The 21,417-nt window shown below is 41.1% G+C and overlaps 1 protein-coding gene across 5 annotated transcripts in view; it reads right to left on the reverse strand.

The window, feature by feature from the left end:
- TAFA4 (TAFA chemokine like family member 4) overlaps positions 1–16,967 on the reverse strand; it is a 210,268-nt gene extending 193,301 nt beyond the window's left edge. For all 5 annotated transcript variants that reach the window (XM_054245849.2, XM_054245851.2, XM_078351450.1 and 2 more), the window contains exon 1: positions 16,740–16,967. The gene's annotated coding sequence lies outside the window, so the exon portion shown is untranslated. The remainder of the gene's footprint in view (positions 1–16,739) is intronic.
- Between the last annotated feature and the right edge of the window lie 4,450 nt (positions 16,968–21,417).

A 21,417-nucleotide genomic window follows, 5' to 3' on the forward strand; every position in this document is an offset into this window, starting at 1 on the left:
TCCAAAGCATTTGCGCATAGTCTTCAATTGGAAACTCCCACCAGTACTTCATAGCAGGCCAGATCATTGTAGCTTTGAGTAGGTTAGGGATTTATTACTCAAGGTCTTCTCTTATGAGGTAACTTTTGAGACTCAGATGATGAGAGGAAGCCAAACACCAAAAAAAAAAAAAACAAACAAAACAAAAAAAAAAACAAAAGACACACATTTCACACGCCAGGGAGAGAAAATCAGGTACAGAGCCACTGAACAAGGAAGGAGCACGTTCACTGCAGGGTAACAAATGAGAGATGGTGGGTGTGGTTACCTCAGAGGAAGGGGGAGAGGTCGCAAATGACACTGGAGAAAAAAATCAGGGCACTGGCAACTGTCATCTTCTGATCCTACATCTAACTTTCACTTGTCCTACCACCAAATAGATTTTTAACATGAGAATCTTATCCATCTTCTGCCTCTGCCTTCTCCACTCTGTTTCTAAAAATGTCTTTCAAAACAAGAAAAAGAAGCTACTGTTTTCATTGCAAGCTATGTCTAATTTTAAAATAAATAGAAAATTCCTGAATTCTAAAACTTCCTTTGATTTTTTTTTTCCAGATAGGGTTTTGCTCTGTCACCCAGGCAGGAGTGTACTGGTGCAATCACGGCTTACTGCAGCCTTGACCTCCTGGTTCAGTCAATCCTCCCATCTCAGCCACCTAAGTAGCTGGCACTACGGGCATGCATTTAACCATGTATGCCTATTTTTTGTACTTTTTTGTACAGACAGGGTTTCACTATGTTACTCAGATTGGTCTCAAACTCCTGGGGTCAAAATCTGCCCACTTTAGCCTCCCAAAGTGCTGGGATCACAGGTGTGAGCCACCATGCCCAGCCTCTTCCATTTGCTTAAAAACCAGGTTTTCTATAAACTTTCTGTAACCAGCACTTTCAAATTGCAACTCACTTTGTTTTGTTTTTAAAAATACCATGTACACAGACATATACAGGGTCCTATTTCCTATATAACAAGAGTAAACCTTCAAAATATCCCTATGCAAGAATGAAATTCCCCAAACCCCTGCCATAGGATTCACACTTAGTAGGCCTTCAATTTTGTCAGTTTGCCTGCAACTTCTTAGGTCCACTGCTTCAACCAGTTAGTTGGGAAAAAACGATTTTTTTAAAACATCTTGGCATCCATCAACTAGCATTTTCAAGGGCAAGAAAACAGCAGTGCCCAAGGAGCTGTGTGAGGTGCTTAAGGTTAATGGCTGTATTTACATAGCCATCAATTCACTTTACAAAGAACTGCCCCAGTAGGACTGTGCAGCTCCATCAGGCAGCCCCCGTCAGGACAGAGGAGACAAGAGTCTCTAAACAAGGAGGAAAATGCCCGATAAATCTTAATGACATCGCCTTGTTTTCATTCACTCACTTATCACCTTATTTTCAGCTCAAGAGTCTTGAGCCCCTGGTTGAAAAAAAATAACCTACACTTCCATTTCTCCATGATTCACTCTCTAAAACTTTTTGGGACTGTAGTAAATTACAACGGCCATAACTTTTATGATGATGCATACATTGCACCAGCACTGTCCAAGTGGGCAGCCACTACACACACATGGCTAGTTAAGTTTTAAGCTAAATTAATTAAAATAATTAAAATTTAAAATTTGCTTCTTGAGTCACATTAACCACATTTCAAGTACTCAATAGGGGCATGTAGCTTAGTGGCTATTACAGTGGACAGCGAGGAGTGTAGAACATTTCTATCATTGCAGGGAAGCTCTACTGGAACATAAAGGAATTTTTAAGATTGTACTTACAGATTTTTACTAATAATGTCTAGGGCCTGACCTGTTCTGGAGTTAACATACCTTAATTTCAAGAGAACATAATGATAAAAGAGACTTCCTGCAGTCCCCACATTTTTCAGATGCATTCCTAAGCAACTGGTGCACTGGTGGTTTTAACGCTCGAAAACACAACCTCTGACCAGGAAATTACTCTTTTACCCTAGAAAAATGCTAACACATGAGTACCAAGAGACCATAATTAAGAAAGGGCTTTAAACAGTAAACACTGCATCTCAGTTAACACCATATACAACTTTGTTCAAGAATGGTATCATCATATTCTCTGTAATAGAAAAAAAAAAAATGGGAAAAATCTGAATGCCCATCTGTAGGGAAACAGCTACATAAAATGCAGCACATTCATAGTGGAACACTATATGGCAGTTAAAGAAATGAGAGCCATGTATCTATCAACGTGGATAATCTCCAAGATAGCAGTAAGTGAAAAAATACAAACTATAGAATCAGATGTATGAAATGACACTACTTAAGTGAAAAGATTCAGACACAAGACTGTATATGTAGTAACCATACATAACATAAATAGCAAAGTTTAATGTATTTTGATGTTTTCACATTAGACTTTTTAAATAAAGTTAAATGCCAAATATGCTTCCTATTTCTGTTGATTAGTTGGCATTGATACAAATTAACTTCAAATGATAAGCAAGAATCTACCAGGTCTTCATCATTCCATTCTTCCTCCTCATGTTTGGATTTCTTTGAAATATAATGTATACTAAATATTTTAAACATGTGCAAAAGAATATAGGCCAAACTCTTCATAGTATCTGAGAAGAGAGAGAGAGAAATGGATTGTAGAGAGAGTTCGATGTGATTTTTACTTTTTCTCTAATTTTTTTTTTTTACAACTTGTGTATTCCCAGCAGGGGTTCTAGAAAGTCACTGTGACCCTGTGTTATGACCAGTGGCATCACTATCCCCTATGATGCAGCTTGAGTAACTGTAACAACACTAACCAGCCATTCCCAGCCAGCAAACAGTACCACCCACACATGCCATGCTCTACAGTAAATCAAAGACTGTGGTTTCCTAAAAGTAGACATTGTTCTTTAAAAAAAAAAAAAAAAAAAAAAAAAGGACAATTTTGTTGTTTGGGTGCTTCTGCTGTTTAGTCTTTCATAGAAGCCATCTCTAGCAGGGCCCTCACCTGCCACTCAACTTAGAAGCCTCATCTTCTAACTGCCTAGGGTTGAGTGCTGGGGGGACAAAAGCCAAAAGGGTCAGCAGTCAGCGAGGAGATCTATAGCATCTTGACAGTTGGGCAGAGACGCCCAACGTGAAAACCTGCGGAGGGGACAACAGTGACTGATGGGTCCTAAGGAAATGTTAGTACAAACCTAGTCACATGCAACACCCCACTGCCCTCAAGAGGGGATCACAATTTCACAAACCAGCTATGTAATTAAAACACAGCTCTGGAGACAGAGGAGGTTAAATGACTCTGACCCAGTCCATGCACTCCAGGTGTTGGTTGCCAATTCTAACCTTCTAACACCCACACATTTCTATAACTCAGATTATCTCCAAAATATCTCACAAACTTCCAATTTGTTTAAATGAGTGAAGAAAAAAGGCAAACTCTCTACATGTGTTTTCATATTCAAAAAATACTTGTTTGCAAACTTTTAATTTTTTTAGACAGTGCAAGATAAAGTAAAATCCACTGAAAGCTTTTCATTTAAGCAAACACAGAAGATAATTTATTCCTCCAAGTGGCAGGAGAAAGCAATAAACCAGGCATCTGTGCAAAAACTTTCCATACCCCCTCAAGTCCTATAACTCTGTCTACAACTCCATCTTCTGGTCCTGACTAAATCTTCAATTATTCCCAAAACGGATGAAATCTTAAATCCACATCAGCTTTTAACATCTGCTGAGTCTTAACTATACAGGAACAAAAACGAAATTCCTGTATGTCACCTGCTGATAGGATTATTTAAATCAGACTCAAACACATACGGAAACAGAAGCCACGTTTTTCCCTGGTACAATGTAGGCATCAATCAAATGATGGAAGTTAGCAATAGGTTGGTTACATGCTACGTACAGCAAACCTGCCTCAGCATTCATTTAAACAACTATGTAATTAGTACTTTAAAAATCCTCATCTACAGAAAACACATCTTATTCTCTAAAAGAAACTTCAAGATATTATCAAAATCAGTTTGTCAGACACAACACTTATCCAACTTTTAATTTGTACTTTTGGTTCAGTAATTTAAATCAATCTTCTGAATCATACTATTTAGACAAGCTTACCAGCATATTACAAAATGAGAAACTCCCAACCTAATCAAACCAATGTTATTTTAATAAAAATCTCTCTATTAAAAATTTTTAACTATGAAAAATGTATTATCTAAGAAAGCGTTATACAAAGTATCGCCCAAAGCTTGGAAGCATCAGCACCGCATGGGAGCCTGTTGGAAATACAAATTCACAGACCCCATCCCAGTTACTGAATCAGAAACTCTAGAGGGTGAAGCCAGGGAATCTGTTTGAACAAGCCTTCCAGGTGCTCCAGCATTGGTCCAAATAGTAATACTAGGAATGTCAAGATTACTTTAATATGGGGACTAGTATACCAAACAAGATGATCATGTAAAATCAATTTTAAAAATCCAACAAAATTCAAAATTTGCAGAGGACAAAAAAAATGCAATCAGCATAAACCCTATATCCATCTCCCTTGTTTCCTTGCTTCTAAGTAAATGAGTATCATGAAACTTACATATGGATATAGTCAATTGCTTGTAAGTTCATGTCTATTTATGCTATGGTTCAGAAATATTTGCACATCAAACCAGAATCTGAGTTTATACTTGGGATCCTGAGTCTTTTGTAAATGTGAAAAGAGTACATTTGGAATCAAAATGTCTTGAAGAAACAGTTCTCTAGGAATCCTGCCAGTCCTTTTTCTCAGGATGACCTTAACTTTCAGACTTGAGGAATTTTTTCCTTTCCTGATTAATACTCCGTAGGATGATTAATATATTTTGTCCATGTGTACATCAGGACAAACTGGCTTGTGACTTTATTCTACTACCGAGAACACCAGAGCTTGGTGCTCCATTGTAAAAGGGTTAACTAACATGCTAGGCCAGTATCAATGGCAGAGCTTACTGGCACTGCCTTCTCCCCCGACTCACCCATGAGGAATGTGGTTCTAAACATTGCCATTTTCCTTTAAAATAACGAATAAATCTGGCAGATGAACTACACACATCTGACTCAGGATTCCAGGAGTCCCAGCCCTCCCCCTCCCACTCCAGGCTTATTTCTGGGTCTTTAAGAATCAAATTAGAACACCCTGTCAAACACCTATTTGTGCAAACTTTAATTTCAAGTGTATTTAAATGTCTTCACATCTTGCTATTGCTCATCACATCAAGCAGAGCTGCTTCCATTGTGTAATCACAATAATGAATAAACATGGAGTGCTTAAAAAGGACTAAGGCACCACAAAACTGATCAATTGTTAATTCTATAAAGTGACTAAACGTGCCTTCCTTTGCAATAACTCCATCAAGCTGTGTTTTGGGTGGGAAGGATGCCCATGTCCTTTGCCTACTGTCTCTGTAAAGCAAAAACGCAATCATCAGTCAGATCCTACCTAAGGCTTATCTTAATCTTGATTGTTTCCTCATATTGTCTCAACTCACCACTTCCTCCCCACCCCAGTGAGAAGCAAAAATTGTCATGGCATTTAAAAAACCATGGGCTACACGATTATTCATCGCCAAAGGATTTGAGGCAGCACTAATATTAACAGCCTAAATAGCCACATTTTGTATTTATTGCCTGTTTTTATTTTGATAAAATACCAATTTCACAATAAGCATCTGACCCACAGGAACTCCAAGTCTTAATCAAATTCCTTTGTGTGGCAGGATGAGGACTGTTAGAGCTTCTCCTTAGGGTAAACACATTTGTTATTTACATCTTCTCCCCAACCATTCCTGGGCCATATGCATGAGGAGTTTGGCCAACCTTTCTTGAGTTCAAAGAATGAATAATCTACTAAGAGTTTTGTCTCTGGACCACACTGCTTGGGTTCAAATTGCATCTCTGCCACAAACTACCAGTGTGGCTTCCACCCTGCATGCTTCATTTTCCTCATGAAGACACAGAAGGGAGATGATTATTGTGTCTACCTTGTAGGACTTTGGGAAGGATTAAATCAGCACAAAACTATTTTTCGTACAATAAAATGGCACAGCCACTATGGAAAAGCAGTATGGTGGTTCCTCAAAAAATTAAACACAGAATCATCATCTATCCAATCCAGCACCTCCACTTCTGAGTATAGACTCAAAAGAACTAAAGGCAGAACTAAAAGCATCTTAAAAAGATGTTTGGATACCAATGTTCATTGCGGCTTGATTTACAATAGCCAAAAGGCGGGAAAAAATAAACAAATGTCCACTGACGGACAAATAAAAAATAACGTGTGAGATATACATGCAACGGATTATTCAGCCTTAAAGGAAATTCTGCCACATGCTACAACATGGATGAACCTTGAAGACGTAATGCTAAGTGAGATAAGAGACACAAAAGAACAAACAATGTATGTCTCCATTTACATGAGATACCTAGAGGAATGAAATTCAGAGGGACAGGAAGAAGAAAGGTGGTTGTCAGGAACTAGAAGGGGGAAACTGGAAATTAAATGTTTTATGGGTACAGAGTTCAGCTTTGTACCATGAAAAGGGTTCTGTGGATGGAATGAGTGATGGTAGCGTAACAATGGGAATGTACTTAATGCCACTGAAATGTACACTTAAAAATGCTTAAAATGATGAATTTCATGTTATTTTTTACCAAACCTAAAAAACAAAATGCTTAGTATGGTATCCAGTAGCATCCTTACTCAACAATGATAACTATTGTTATATTTTTTTGAAAGCGCAACAAGGCAAATATTTAACAAACTTTCTCTAATGTAAAAATGACTAGCATCTAGAGAAAGCTGTCATGAAAGACACTTGCTAAGTAAGGTTCAATTCCATTTAAACATCTCCTTACCCGCTCCCCACTGCCTCTCTTACCCCCATTGGTAGGTACTCCTTGACCTTAATGGGGATGTTTAAATGTTAACCAATGAGGTTTCTAAATCTCCTCAGCTGCATGTCAGCACCTAAGCTTTGAGGTGGGGGAAATTCCACACACAAGGAGAATGAGATTGGTACCAAGGGGCCGACTCACAACCATCCTCCACCTTGCTTAATGGAGTTCCTGTGCTTCTAAGCAGACCTAGAGTCTGCAAAGAGCAGGACAGAGTGCAAAGACGATGTGAGTTTTTTTATCCTGGGAGGACTGAGCCCATGGTAACCAATTTTACGGCTCTTTTGATTTGTGTCCATGGATATCTGTGTGTGTGCGTGTTGAGAAGGAATTAATTCAAAAGTATAGATGAAGAAAGCTGCATCTGAGACGTGAAGCCGAGTTGCATAATCAGGTCTGAAGGCAGAGGAAAGGTAACAGATGTTTACATTACAATCTGGCTCCTACTGGAAGAGCTGCCAAATGATTTAAATAGTAACAAAGATACTATTCCAGTAATTTGTTGCCCCAATAATACACACAGAGAAGAATTCATCCCAGTAATTTTTTCTCTGGGTGGCCTTAAACATCCCACTGTACAAAATATTAATGGCTTTTAAACTACTTAAAATCTTAAACTAGACACCATATTAAAAAGTAGAATTGAAGGACTTACTAATACTGACATATGAAACTTGATGTCTGGTAAACAGGATGCATTACAAAGAAACTCGAAGTCTCTTTTAACTTTTGGATGTTTTATGACTCATATTAAGATAAATTTTTAGGTAGAATAACATACAGCCATTAAAAAGAATGACACATAGGTCTCTTCACTGATTTGTCATCTTTCTTGGAATAGATCCAGAGCACATCTGGTCTCATGTAAAATGATGACCACAATGTAGGTGGTCTCTACAGGCGAGGAATAACGGCCTCCTCCCTTAGCCAGGGGTTCACCAAAAGCCCTCTAATGGGCCTTTGCTGAGTAAACAAAGCAGGACACAGATCATATAATGTATGATACCCCTTATCCAAAATTGTCAGGTCTAGTCCAGGTGCGGTGGCTCATGCCTGTAATCCCAATACTTTGGGATGCGGAGGTGGGTGAAACACTTGAGGTCAGGAGTTCAAGACCAGCCTGTCCAACATGGTGAAACCCAGTCTCTACTAAATATACAAAAATTAGCCAGGTATGGTGGTGCACACCTCTACTCCCAGCTACTCAGGAGGCTGAGGCAGGAGAATCTCTTGAACCCAAGAGAGGGAGGTTGCAGTGAGCTAAGATTGTGCCAGTGCACTCTAGCCTGGGTGACAGAGACTCTGTCTCAAATTTTTTATATATATATATTTTATATATATATATATATATATATAAATCAGGTCTAAACATATGTGGATTAAAAAAGGAGAGACTTGGAAATAGGTTTACCAAAGTATAAAAGGGAACTCTCTCTAGGTGGCAAAATTGGGTGGTTTTTATTTTAATTTTTCTCTTTATATTTTTATGCAATGTCTGAATTTTTCTACCCCAGGTATGTATTGTTTTTATAAATTAAGAAATTTTCGAGGGAAGGCGCGGAGAACTAGAGGACGCCACACTTTCAGACAAAGTCTGGTCGCTCACGGAGCAGAAGATCCCCCAGTGGTGGAAACACACGGGTCGCCAGCGCGACTCTCGTGGTCGGCGCAGCGGTTCCGCCGGCACCTCGGCGCGGCAGCTCTCGGAGCAGAGTAAACGGGACCGCTTCCCCTTCTGACCGAGGTTTGGAGCCCCGGGAAGGCAGAGTCGCCTACTACGGAAACAAGAAGGAAGCCCGACAGGAGAATCCTGGGCAGAAAAGCACCATCAGTTTTAACGCCGCTGCTCTGGCCCTGGGAACTAACAACCTGGACGTCCACTCAAGAGACCTAATCTGAAAGTTGGTAATTTCAAAGACGAGAGGAGGATAAATTTACAATGATGGGAAGAAACCAGCGTAAAAAAGCTGAGAATACTCAAAGTCAGAACGCCTCTCTCTCTAAAGATGATCACAGTTCCACATCAACAATGGAACAAGGCTTGATGGAGAACGAGCGCCTCCTGATGACAGAATCACTCTTCAAGGAATGGATAATAAGAAACTTCGGTGAGTTAAAAGAACATGTTGTAGCCCAACGTAAAGAAACTAGGAACTTTGACAAAAGGCTTGATGAAATCCTATTGAGAATAGACAACTTAGAGAGGAGTATGAGTGAATTAATGGAACTGAAGAATACAATACAGGAACTCCGCAAAGTATGCACAGGTTTAAACACTCGAATTGTTCAAGCAGAAAAAGGGATATCAGAGGTCAAAGTCCAACTTAATGAAATAAAACGTGAAGAAAAGATTAGAGAAAAAAGGATAAAAAGGAATGAGCAAAGTCTCCAAGAAATGTGGGACTATGTGAAAAGACCAAATTTACGTTTGATAGGTGTACCTGAATGCAACGGAGAGAATGAATCCAAGCTGGAAAATACCCTTCAGGATATTATTCAGGAAAATTTTCCTAAACTAGCAAAGCAGGTCAACATTCAACCCCAGGTAATACAGAGAACACCACAAAGATATTCCTCAAGAAGAGCAACCCCAAGGCACATAATCGTTAGATTCACCAGGGTTGAAACGAAGGAGAGGATACTAAGGGCAGCCAGAGAGAAAGGTCGGATAACCCACAAAGGCAAGCCCATCAGACTTACAGCAGATCTCTCGGCAGAAACTCTACAGGCCAGAAGAGAGTGGGGGCCAATATTCAACATCCTCAAAGAACAGAACCTTCAGCCCAGAATTTCATATCCAGCCAAACTAAGCTTCACAAGTGAAGGAAAAATAAAATCTTTTATGAACAAGCAAGAACTCAGAGATTTTATTACCACCAGACCTGCTTTACAAGAGCTTCTGAAAGAAGCATTACACACAGAAAGAAACAACCAGTATTAGCCTTTCTAAAAATACACCAAAAAGTAAAGAGCACCAACATAAAGAAGAATTTACACCAACACATGGATAAAACAGCCAGTCAACATCAAATGGCAGTAACCCTAAATTTAAATTGACTAAATTCCCAATCAAAAGACACAGCCAAAACCCAACGGCATGTTACATCCAGACCTGTTTCACATGCAAGGATACACAAAGACTCAAAACAAAGGGATGGAGAAAGATTGACCAACCAAATGGAGAGCAAAAATAAATAATAAATAAATAAAAAGCAGGAGTTGCAATTCTTGTATCGGATAAAATAGATTTTAAAGCAACAAAGATATAGTGGTAAAAGGATCAATGCAACAAGAGCTAACGATCCTAACACCCAGATAGGAGACTTAGATTCAATGAGACAGAAAATTAATAAGGATATCAAGGACTCGAACTCAGATCCAGAACAAGTAAACTTAATAAATATTTATAGAGCTCTCCACTTCAAATACACAAAATATACATTCTTGTCAATACCACATCACACCTACCCATTAGTTTAAATGAAACATTGATTGGCCATTATTAATACCCAATTTTTTTCAAAATAAAGCAATATTTCCATTTACTCTCCCTCTTTCTCTTCCTCTTTCTTCCTCTCCTTTACTTATTTTTTTTTTTCTTTCCTTCTCTCAAAAAAAAAGAAATCAACTTGTAAACCTCTAGATACAGGTCGGCAATGTCTCTTTCATTGCTTGATTTCCTTTCTTCCCTTCCCTCCCTCCCTCCCTCCCTCCCTCCCCGCTTCCTCGCTTCCTCCCTTCCTTCCTTCCTTCATCCCTTCCTTCCTCCCTACCGTCCTTCTTCCCTTCCTTCCTGCCTTCCTCCCCCCCAAAAAAAAAAAAAAAAAAAAAAAAAAAAAAAAAAATTTTCAAGACAGAAGTCTAGGGTGATGAAAAGAATCATGGCCTAGGCATCAAGATACTTGGGTTCCCTGACAGAAGTAAAGAGCTGGGGACATTGTGTAAGTCATTTTTCTCTATTCTGGACCTAAAAAGTATTAGAACAGGGTTTTTCAACCACAGCATTTGAGATATTTTGAATCAAATAATTCTTTGCAGCCAGCCGCGGTGGCTTACTCCTGTAATCCCAGAACTTTGGGAGGCTGAAGTGGGCAGATCACCTGAGGCCAGAAGTTCGAGACCAGAGTGGCCAACATGGTAACACCCTGTCTCTACAAAAATTAGCCAGGCATGATGGCAGGTGCTTGCTATCCAAGCTACAGGGGAGTCTGAAGTGGGAGAATGGCTTGAACCTGGAAGGCGGAGTTTGCAGTGAGCCGGGATGGCGCCACTGCACTCCAGCCTAAGTGATAGAGCAAAACTCTATCTCAAATAAATAAATAAATAATTCCTTGTTGTGGGGGCTGCCCCGTGCATCACAGGATGCTTAGCCAGCATTCCTGGCCTCTACCTATGAGAGACTGCTCTCCCATACCATCCTGCCCCAAATTGTAACAACCAAAAAAAATGTCTCCAGACATTGCCAAAACTCTGGGGAGCAAAACTGCCCCCACTTTGGAGCAATTTTAAGTTTCCCCTGCAATTCTTGGTCTTTAGGTTTCTTCTTTGCCGAAAAGCTTTAATTTTTAGAAGCTGTATTTAAAGTCTGTGGTTTTGGGCACAATGTTTCCCAGTTTAGTAACTACGGTGTACCGCAGACTCATCAATATTTTCATCACTTATTAAAGAAAAAGATGAAATGGAAAGAAAATAAAAAATAAAACTATTAATTTTCAGAGAAAACTTCAGAACACACAGCACATCTGTGAAACTAAAAGAATCTAATCAGACACGGTGGTCATTTAAAAAAGAATAAATAATAAGTCTAGCCTTTGGCAGTTCCACCTTTTGTTAAGGTAACTGAAATACTGTAGAATGTTCTATTGCTTTCTGGTTTAAAATGAACTTTTGGCACTAGCAAAGCCAATGGAGTAGTTTGTGTGTACTGCCATATTAAAAAACAACAACAAAAAAAAAACCTTAGTGTCTTTCCTTTACTTCATAAGAAATACAAGGATAGCCAGGCACAGAGGCTCATGCCTGTAACATCTGGACCTAAAAAGTATTAGAACAGGGTTTTTCAACCACAGCATTTGAGATATTTTGAATCAAATAATTCTTTGCAGCCAGCCGCGGTGGCTTACTCCTGTAATCCCAGAACTTTGGGAGGCTGAAGTGGGCAGATCACCTGAGGCCAGAAGGTGGGTTAGAGGCTGAGACAGGAGGGTTGCTTGAGCCCAAGAGTTCAATACCAGCCTGGGGGAAATTGCTGAGACTCTGTATCTACATAAAATAAACAATTAGTTGGGCATGGTGGCATACCCTGTAGTTTTAGCTACTCAGGAGGCTGAGGCAGAAGGATTGGTTTAGCCCAGGAGGTCAAGTTCGCAGTGAGCTATGATCATAGCACTGCATTCCAGCCTGAGTAACAGAGTGAGACCCCATCTCAAAAAAAGAAACAGAAAAAGAAATACAAGGATATCTTCATATTTTTCCAATAAGGATATTTTACTCTTCTGGACTAACAATACTACAATCTCATAAAAGGAAACAAATTACCTATGTCTTTATTATCTTTCTAAATAATGTCTTGTCATTTTATTAACAACTCCCTAATATTTGATGCTATCATACTTCTGAATTAAAATCACTTATGTTCACGTTAATGATTTGCTACTGTAAGATCCTGACAGCTTTAAATTAAAAATAACTAAAAAATACTCAATGTTGCTTTAGATTCCTAATTCTGAAAATCAGTAGTTCATCCATGTAGAGAAAGCCATCTAGTAATCACAATGTTTCCGTAACATCAAGACTCTACAGCTGGCATATACCAAGTGTTCAGCAAATGTAGGATACCATTGTCATTATTCACAGCAATGCCAAAAAATAATACTATTCCAAATTATTGGCTAGGATTGGCTTTCATAGCAACCAAAAGGCACGAAGTGTGAAAGGGCAGCCTATCACTTAATATATTAATATTCTGAGTTCTTTCACAAGTAAACCATAAATCATTACCTTAAACTGCCTGACCATCATTTTAACATCCATGTCATTCCTCATGTTCAGTTAGGTTCAAACTGAGTCACCCTACCCAATCCTCTTCCATCGCCAGCTTCCCTTTAAACCTTTTCTTTATAACTCCAGATACCGTGGCAGCACCTAGGAAGTAACCCAAGCTGGCTGGTGCATACAGCTGTCCAATCCTTGAGCTGGGCTCAGCTAGCATAGTAGTCTAGCAAACTGATGGTGTGAGAAGCCCATGTGTCCCTCCCTCTGCAGAGACAGCCAAGGGGAGGGGTCCACCGCCTCACAGGAATCATTCTCTCCCTGTCTTCATCGGAAAGGACACTGGGCTAGGAATAGGACTCACAGATTCTAATCCCAGGTTTTTTTTTTAATAACATACTAGATCCAAGGTATGACAACACCTCCTACCCCCAATCTTCTAGAAAGCTGAAATTGAAGGTACTTTCTAGATTTAAAATTATTTTGAGCATTTCCTTAAATCAGATTGCACAATTAAGTTTATGGTTTGTTTTTTAGAGAGCCCTTTTGACTGACTGGAGGAAAATGAATTGAACTTGAATAGTGACTGTAAAACAGGAAGAATTTCTCTTATATTTTCAGCAGATATCAAATAGGAAGTCAAGGTCAATTTTATCTTATCGGAGGTGTGTTGCAGGAGATCACAAACTGAGTGGCGCATTACAAAGTGAAATGCCACACTACAACTAAAGGCTCTAAGTCAGGGCTGCCATGCCACAGCTGAAGTCTCTAAGTCAGGGCTGTCTAGGTTCTGACGTGGCTTTTAAAAATAACATTTTCAAAACAAATAATTATTAAGTGATCAGTGTGGCCAAGATCACTTCACCAATTCCTTTGTGGACATCTTTGTCTCCTATTGCCTCAATCCTCCACCCTTGATCCTGAATCTTGACAAATTAGGATAAATACACTCTATGGTCTCCCAATCATTTATGATTGATTGGCTTTGGGACTTAAAGTCATCTTGCTAATCCTGGCTGATTTACAGCCAACACCTGATGAAACAAGCGCACGTACTCAAATTAGCCCATTACCTAGAGGGCTACCTCTGGGACAAAAAAAAAATAAAAGCAAAAGGTTAGTCCATTTACTATGATATCTTTACATATTTATAAGAACCAGAGCCAGAACACAGGGTGGAAAAACTCCCAAAGAGGAAGAAAGCATAAGGGGGGAAATCTACTTATGCAAATTTTAAAGAGATCTATAAAACTACAATCTGAGAATTTTATTATTAAGCTAAGCTTCTTAATATAGAAATACCCCAAACTCTCCAACTGGACAGCTAATTGAGAGTTAGAAGTTGCCAAAAAGACTTCCTTCCTTTATCACAGGCAATATAGAATCCCTTGCTCAATATGATAATGTGACTTTTGTCAATGCATGTTCAAATCAGATCAAGCATTGGCTGGTGATGATGTCATATCCAAGGGTTAATCCCCAGTGAATGCAGTTTTAATATCACATGCATCAACACACCATTTACATAGCAAAGTATTATATTAAGTGTAACAACAAATGAGTGGTGCAGAAAAAAGCAGCTACTAGGAAAAGGCTACCTGCCACTGAAAAGGAGGTGGCAGTGGGTAGCAAAGGAGTTTCTTCTATTTCTTTAATTACTACATAGAACTAGGCCATCAAACAGGACACATATCTTAAAAGATCAGAAAATGAATATTGAAATTCAAGTGACCTAGAACATTCTAGAACTAGAAATATAAAAAAGGTTGCCTTCAATAATAAATACCCAATAATCAAGCAGAGATATTTGTAGGGATTTTTGTGTATGCGCTAAGGGAACAAGCAGTGCAATTAAAGTCAAAGATAGATCAATTGGCAGCCACTGCTTTTCTGGAGAGGGCAACTTTCTTATCTTTAGCAGGGAAAACTGGCCAAGTCAAATTATGACGTGAAGGCTTTCATAAATTTGGAAGTGCCAAATGGCAGTTAAGATGGTACGGAGGGCAGAAAGCAGAGTCACGCAAAGCAGAACAATGAGACAGAAGAACTTAGGAAGGAAACCTTGAAATACGGCTTTCTGCTATGAGAATATTGATCAAGAAATGTCCACACATATGAAGAAAGCTTTTTGCACAAATGAGCCATGCCAACTCACTCGGTCATTTTAGGAGGACATAAGTCATCATTAGTCATAATGATTCTGAAAACTGCTCTCACACTGCCTTATTAAGGCCTGTATTTGCAACCTAAAGGAAGTGTTGGGCTTTCACACTGATATATGACTGTAAACTTAGCAGAAATTCTCACTGTAAAACCCACAACGGGCTATTGAAGAATTCTTCAAGTCATACATTTGTTCTCAGTGATTGAATGGAAACACTAATTATATTGCAAAACGGCTGTTCCTAAATTATTTTAGCCTTAAAAAAAAGTCCAAGCCCTTCCTGAACTGGGCTCAGACACAAAGAAACTGCCCCCACCTCTTCCCTCCTCAGCGAGTGTTCTAGACAGGGGCCAAACTAAGATGTATGTGATTAGAAAGCTAGGCCGTCTGTGTGCACAAGTTTGGGTGTCTGAGTCTGCAGGTGGCAGCTCCGGGTTGTGGTGGACAAGCTTTATGTCAAAGATATTAGAGAAAGAAACACATCAAGGCTTCGAACTCACCCATCCTCACACACGGAGATCGCCTGTCACATCGCATCAACCTTGCCTGTCTCAGAGGGAAGACCATTGAAAAGTTAAAAGCGAAAAGAGTTCAGGGATAAAGACGTTTCACCAAAGGGAGTCCCTGAAGCTTGGCGAGGGGAGATGGGCACCAGGCTAGGTGTCGGCGAGTCTGTGAACCCGTGCATGTACATAGTGCTTAGGAGCTGATTCGTAGCTTGACTAAGGCTCCGTGGAGCCGCCAAACGTTCAATGATGCTGATTCAATAAGAAAACGCACCAGCGGCACTGTATCTGGCTTGGGCAGCCTCCCCAGGTGTAGGTGATCAAGCTTTCCAGTTCAAATTCCTCCCCGAGCTCCTTCCTTAGGATCAAAGATGCCTTCTCTTCTAGGAGCAGATTGACAGGGCTAAGAGGGGAAAGGAGCCAAAGAAAGGTAGAGATGCCCCTTTGGTGGGCAAATCTGAGATGCCTCCCGCGAAAAGAGACTCAACTTCCAGACCCGCTCCAGTTCTCCACTTGGGCGGGAAGCTTTGCGCTACCAGCTGAAAAAGGCATCCCGAGCATTCATGGAGCCCTTCCAGCAAGATCCCTGCAACCGGAGCTTCGGGGGGGGGGGGGGGGGGGGGGGGAACGCTGACCTACTCCCACCTGCTGGCTCTTAAAAGGATCCTAGCTCAGATTAAAGAGATGAAGCGCTAAGTAAGGTTGCCTGGTCCAGAAAAGAGCTCAAGGCGAGTTCACCACCCCCTCCTCGTACCAATTCGTCGAGTGGCCTCCTCCGCACCCGCAGAGCACCCTCGGGGGTTCTGTCAGACACGAACCCCGAAACTGGAAGCGGCCGCTGCCCCTCTCCAGCCGCATGTCCGTACTTCGGAGCGCCGCTTCCAACTTCGGGTTGCAAGCCGAGCTCAGCACAGGCAGTCGTTCCAGCACCCCACAGGGCCGGGACGAGCGGAGCCGCACCGAGCAGAGTTAAGTCGGTACCAGCCCAGGAGACAGCACCTAAATACAGGGTCCAAATCCACCCCCACCCCATCCTCTCGCCCCTCCTTATCCCGTCCAACCCTTCTTACTGGTCTAGAGCCGGCAGCCTAGTCAGACCCGCGAGCCCGCGACTAGGCACCGACCGCCGCACCGGAGCCCAAGGACGCTCACCTTGCCGCCTTCCAGCGGGCCCCGCCGGGAGCGGCCCATCACCTCCGCAGCCTCGCCAGAAGGAAAGTTCCCACGCCTCTCCCAAGAGAAGCCCGAAGGTGCCAGGGGAGAAGCAGCGACTGCGGAGAGGCGGCTGATGCTGGACTCCCGATGTTCGCCGGCAGCCGCGCGCGCAATCGGCGCGCCAAATGCAGGGCTGCGCGCTGCTAGCAGTGCAGAGCCAAGCCCAGCTAAAGCTCTGGCCAAGATGGGCCGGGCCGGCCGCGGGCCGCGCTGATTGGCAGGGCCGGCCGGTTGCTCCTGCCCCAGCCTGGCCCCGCGGTCCACGTGGGCCGGCCCTCTCCCCGCCCCGCACCCCTGCTCCGCCTGCACGCCCCCACTGCCGGCCTCCTGGCGCCTCTCCCTAGCGCCTCGCTGTGGCCACCACTCCGCAGGTGATGAGCAAAAGGTATTCTTATCCAATACCTGAGAGTCACTTTGAGCTCAGCATAAGCTAGAGGAATTTAGAGTTCGGCGCCCAGTCAAAACCGTTCCCCACGCAGGACCCAAAGCAGTTTGCAAGCAGGATTTCCCAGCCATCCTGTGCTGTAGCACATTCATGAACTAATCTGGCTTCGCGTGTAATGTGCTTGTATGAGAGAGGAGAAAACTCGGTCCATATGTCAATACCTGAATACATTTCTTATTTTAAAATGTATAAAAATACAAGACTTCTCTGACTCCCTCCTCCCACTCCACCCCCAGCCATGCCCTCCACTCTTCCGCAAGTGAAAGTAACTGATCATCAGTGACACTTGGTATTCATTTTACTGGGATTACTTCAGCTGAGAAAACTGAAGCACAGAGAAGTTAAATCGTTTACTGAAGATTACGCAGGTAATTAGTATATCCATGCTCTTTAGTATTGAAAGCATGGATCCGTAGAGCTGTCCCCTTAGAACACGTTAGAACTGCAGATTTTCAGGCCCCACTCCAGAACCAGAATCTTCATTTTAACAAGATCCCCAAGTGGCTGGTACATGCATAAAGTTGGAAAGTGTTGCTCTGTACCACTACGCTGTACACTCTCATTGGCTTGGCTTATCATCTGGTCCTTTCACTCTGCATTGACCTACGATTATGTGCCATTCTGTTTCTGCTACACTCTAAAGTATAGTTGCCCTTCTCTGAATCTACCCCTTGAACTAACCTATGGCAGGCCTTATGCTTCTGTTCCCCATACTACATAGACCACGGCACATTTTACTTGTTAAACAGTTTCAATCTCTTACTCTCTTATTATTAAAATAGGGGTTCTACATTCAAAGGCAATTTGTTATCAAGATGCCACCGGTTTAAGAGAGAATTCAAGCTTTGGAGATAAGGGCTTGATCTTTGAGATTTCCCCGAAAGACTAGCATTGAAATTCTGTGACTGTCAAGGGGAGTTCCAAGCAAAACCTGAAATAACACGCCAGGAGATTCCAGAGCTCTTTCTCAACAGCATTCATTCATTCATTCATTCACTCTATAAAACTGAGGGCCTACTCTGTGTCAGGCACTGTAACAAGTGCTGGTACATACAGAAGGAAACACAACAGTAAAAGTTCCTGAATTCATGGAACTTACCTTCTAGTAGGGAGAGATAGGCAATTAACATGACAAGTAAGTGAATTACAGAGTTTGGTAGAAGGCGGTCAGTGTTACAGAGAGAAAAAAAGTAAGAGAAAAGGAGACGAGTACTGGGGAGATGGTGGTTTTAAGAATAGTAATAAGTCTGGTAGGTAATATCAAGAAGGTAATATCTGAACCAAGACTTGGAAGAGATTAGGGAGCAAGTCATTTAAAAGAACAAGTTTGCATTCATTCATTCACCAAATACTTGTTGCTTCCACACTGTGTGACAAGCATGGTTCTGACATAGACCTGTGTGTTTACTTGAGCCCTGTTTTTCATATCTCCAATTTTCCTACACTGGGGGTTTCTTGTCCTGGTGGAAAAAAAAAAACAAAAACATAAGCAATTATGTGTGGCTCGACCTAATACCATGTTTTTCCATCCTGGATGTTCAGTATTGTTAGGGGTTCAATTTTGTCTCCCTGAAATTTATATGTTTGTCTTAACCCTCAGTACCACAGAATGTGACATTATTTGGAGATACGGTCTTAACAGAATTAAATTAAATGAGGTCTTTAGAATGAGCCTGAATACAGTATGACTGTGCCCTTATAAAAAGGGGAAATTTGGAGACAGATCTGCACACAGGGAGAATACCATGTAAAAACTCAGGGCAGAGATGGAGCAATACTTCCACAAGTCATGAAATGCCAAAGATTACCAGAAAACCACCTAAAGAGGAGAGAGGCATAGACCGATGTTTTGCAGCCCTCAGAAGGAGCCCTGCCAACACCATGACCTTGGACTCCTAGCTTCCAGAACTGTGAGACAAGCAATGTCTGTTGTTTAAGCCACCTAGTTTGTGGTATTTAAATGGCAGCCCTAGCAAATTCATACAACCGTACAAGTGTATTTGTTTCTGAAGACAGTACAGTTCAGGGACTCCTCTGTAAGTTTCCAATGACCTAATGTCTCTTGTGCAGTAGCAAGAAGCCAGAATGATCTGAGGAATTGAGATTTAGTAACCAAATCACCACAAAAAAAAGGCAAACCATATTTAAAAAATGGCCAGTAAGCCCGTTACCCAATTGTTTCCTCATTCAGCTATTTATCAAGTACCCGCTGTGAGCTAGGCTCTGGGATAAGGTGACAAACAAGGCACATGTGACTTGTGTGTATTGTCGTGGGGAAAGCTCGACAGTAAGCAGTTCCATAAATATGTGAATAAAGTAATTTCAGAGAAGAATAAGTGCTAAAAATAAATAAATAAAAGAAGGCTAGAGCATTAGAAGGATATGAGGATAGGTTTATTTTAGACTGGCTGCCTAGGGAAGGTCCCTATGAGGTCGTGACATTTGAGTCAAGGCCTAACTTACAAAAAGCCATCCAAGCGAGTATCTGGGCAAAAATTGTTCCAGGCAGAGACAGCAGTTCCTCTTATAAGAAAATGTTCCTGTCATTCATTCTGTAACATTCTTTCTTTCTCTCTTTGTAACCCATTTTGTATCCTTTGAGGTTGTATAAAATCAATGAGCATCTGTTTCCTAAAAATGAGGTCAAATTATTTATTTTCTTATGTAAGAACCTACGAAGGTCACACCGACAGGGTTTTGCATGCACCACACATTCACAAAACACCCTTTGACGTGCCTCTGTATTTGTAGGAAGTGACAGCACGTGACTTGGACATTGTGTTTACTTTCCTCATTTGTATAACGTCCAGAACACTACTGGCATGTCCTGCTGCTTAATCAATATGTGCTGATGGCTGACCATGCCTGAAAGGAACATTCTGACTCTCCTGGGCCTGTTTATAAAATCCTCATTGCCAGTGAAGCTTCAGTTTTTAAATTTTGCAATACAGTTTTGCACTTTGTAATTTTTCTGACACTAATAAGAATAATAGCTAACTTAATTGGAGGCTTGTGTGTGGCTCACTATACTAAGTACTTCACATGGATTAGCTTTATAATCCATTTGATTAAAAGGTAAATTCTCTTATTATAATCTCCATGTTACAGATGAGAAAACAGGCGCTCAAAAAAGGCCAGGGTTGAAACCACTATTAAATGGCCGACTTATGCCTTGAAGCAGTCTCTCTTACTGTCAGCTCTGTGCTTGAGTGGTTAACATTGAAACAAGTGAAGAAAGAGCAGAGAAAAAGAAAAAAGCATCTGTCTGGGTACACATGGACATACAGTGCAGAATAATAGGCATCGGAGACCACAAAATGTGGGAGGGTGGGAGCAAGGTGAGGGCTAAATACTTACCCATTGGGTACAGTGTTCACTATTCCATGCAACATATGCCTGTAAGAAACCTGCCCTTGTGCCTTCCAAATATATGAAAATAAATTTAAATGTTTTTAAAAAGCATCTGTCTATTCCTTTACATTTGTCTTTGAAATTTTCAAAGCACCGTTTTCTAACGTTTTTTATTTACCCCAGCCTTCTAACTTTCAAGTACACTTTTCTAGCTGGATATTTGCTTTGCTTTCCCTTAATTCAAACTAGGAACTGCAGGGACTTTATAAATGAAACGACTGATGTGTGTGTGTGTATATATATATATATATATATATATATATATATATATATACATACACATACATATGAGAGAGAGAGTTTTGTTTTCAGCCTGTCTGTTCTTCAACACCCTCTAAGGAATTGTAAGTCAAGCTTTTCAGAGCTCTGCCTACTTTGACAGACATTGTATCTCATACATTGACAGTGCCCCAACACTAAGGGGTCTCTCCCCTCACTCAGATAGTAAAGAACATCACGTCCCCTACCAGACCAAATGCTGTACGCAATTTTGCAATGCCAGCTCAGGCCCTCTTTACACAGATACTGAAAGATCCTCCTGCCTGAGAGTGAACATCTAAAAATGGCTTCAGCCAGTCTTTGTGAATAACTTTCTATTCTTGTGGCTTCCCCACAGTCCTGGTCAGGGAAAAAGTCCAGAGAACATGCAACAGTGAAAAGATGTGAGGCTTCTCTCATTGCATCCTGGATTCCCCCACCTTGCTCAGGAAGTGGGTGGCCGTTTTTGCAGTTAAATGACTTCCTGCCTTGGATGGCTTG

This window comes from Callithrix jacchus, chromosome 15, assembly GCF_049354715.1.
Source record: "Callithrix jacchus isolate 240 chromosome 15, calJac240_pri, whole genome shotgun sequence".
Lineage (NCBI taxonomy): Eukaryota > Metazoa > Chordata > Mammalia > Primates > Cebidae > Callithrix > Callithrix jacchus.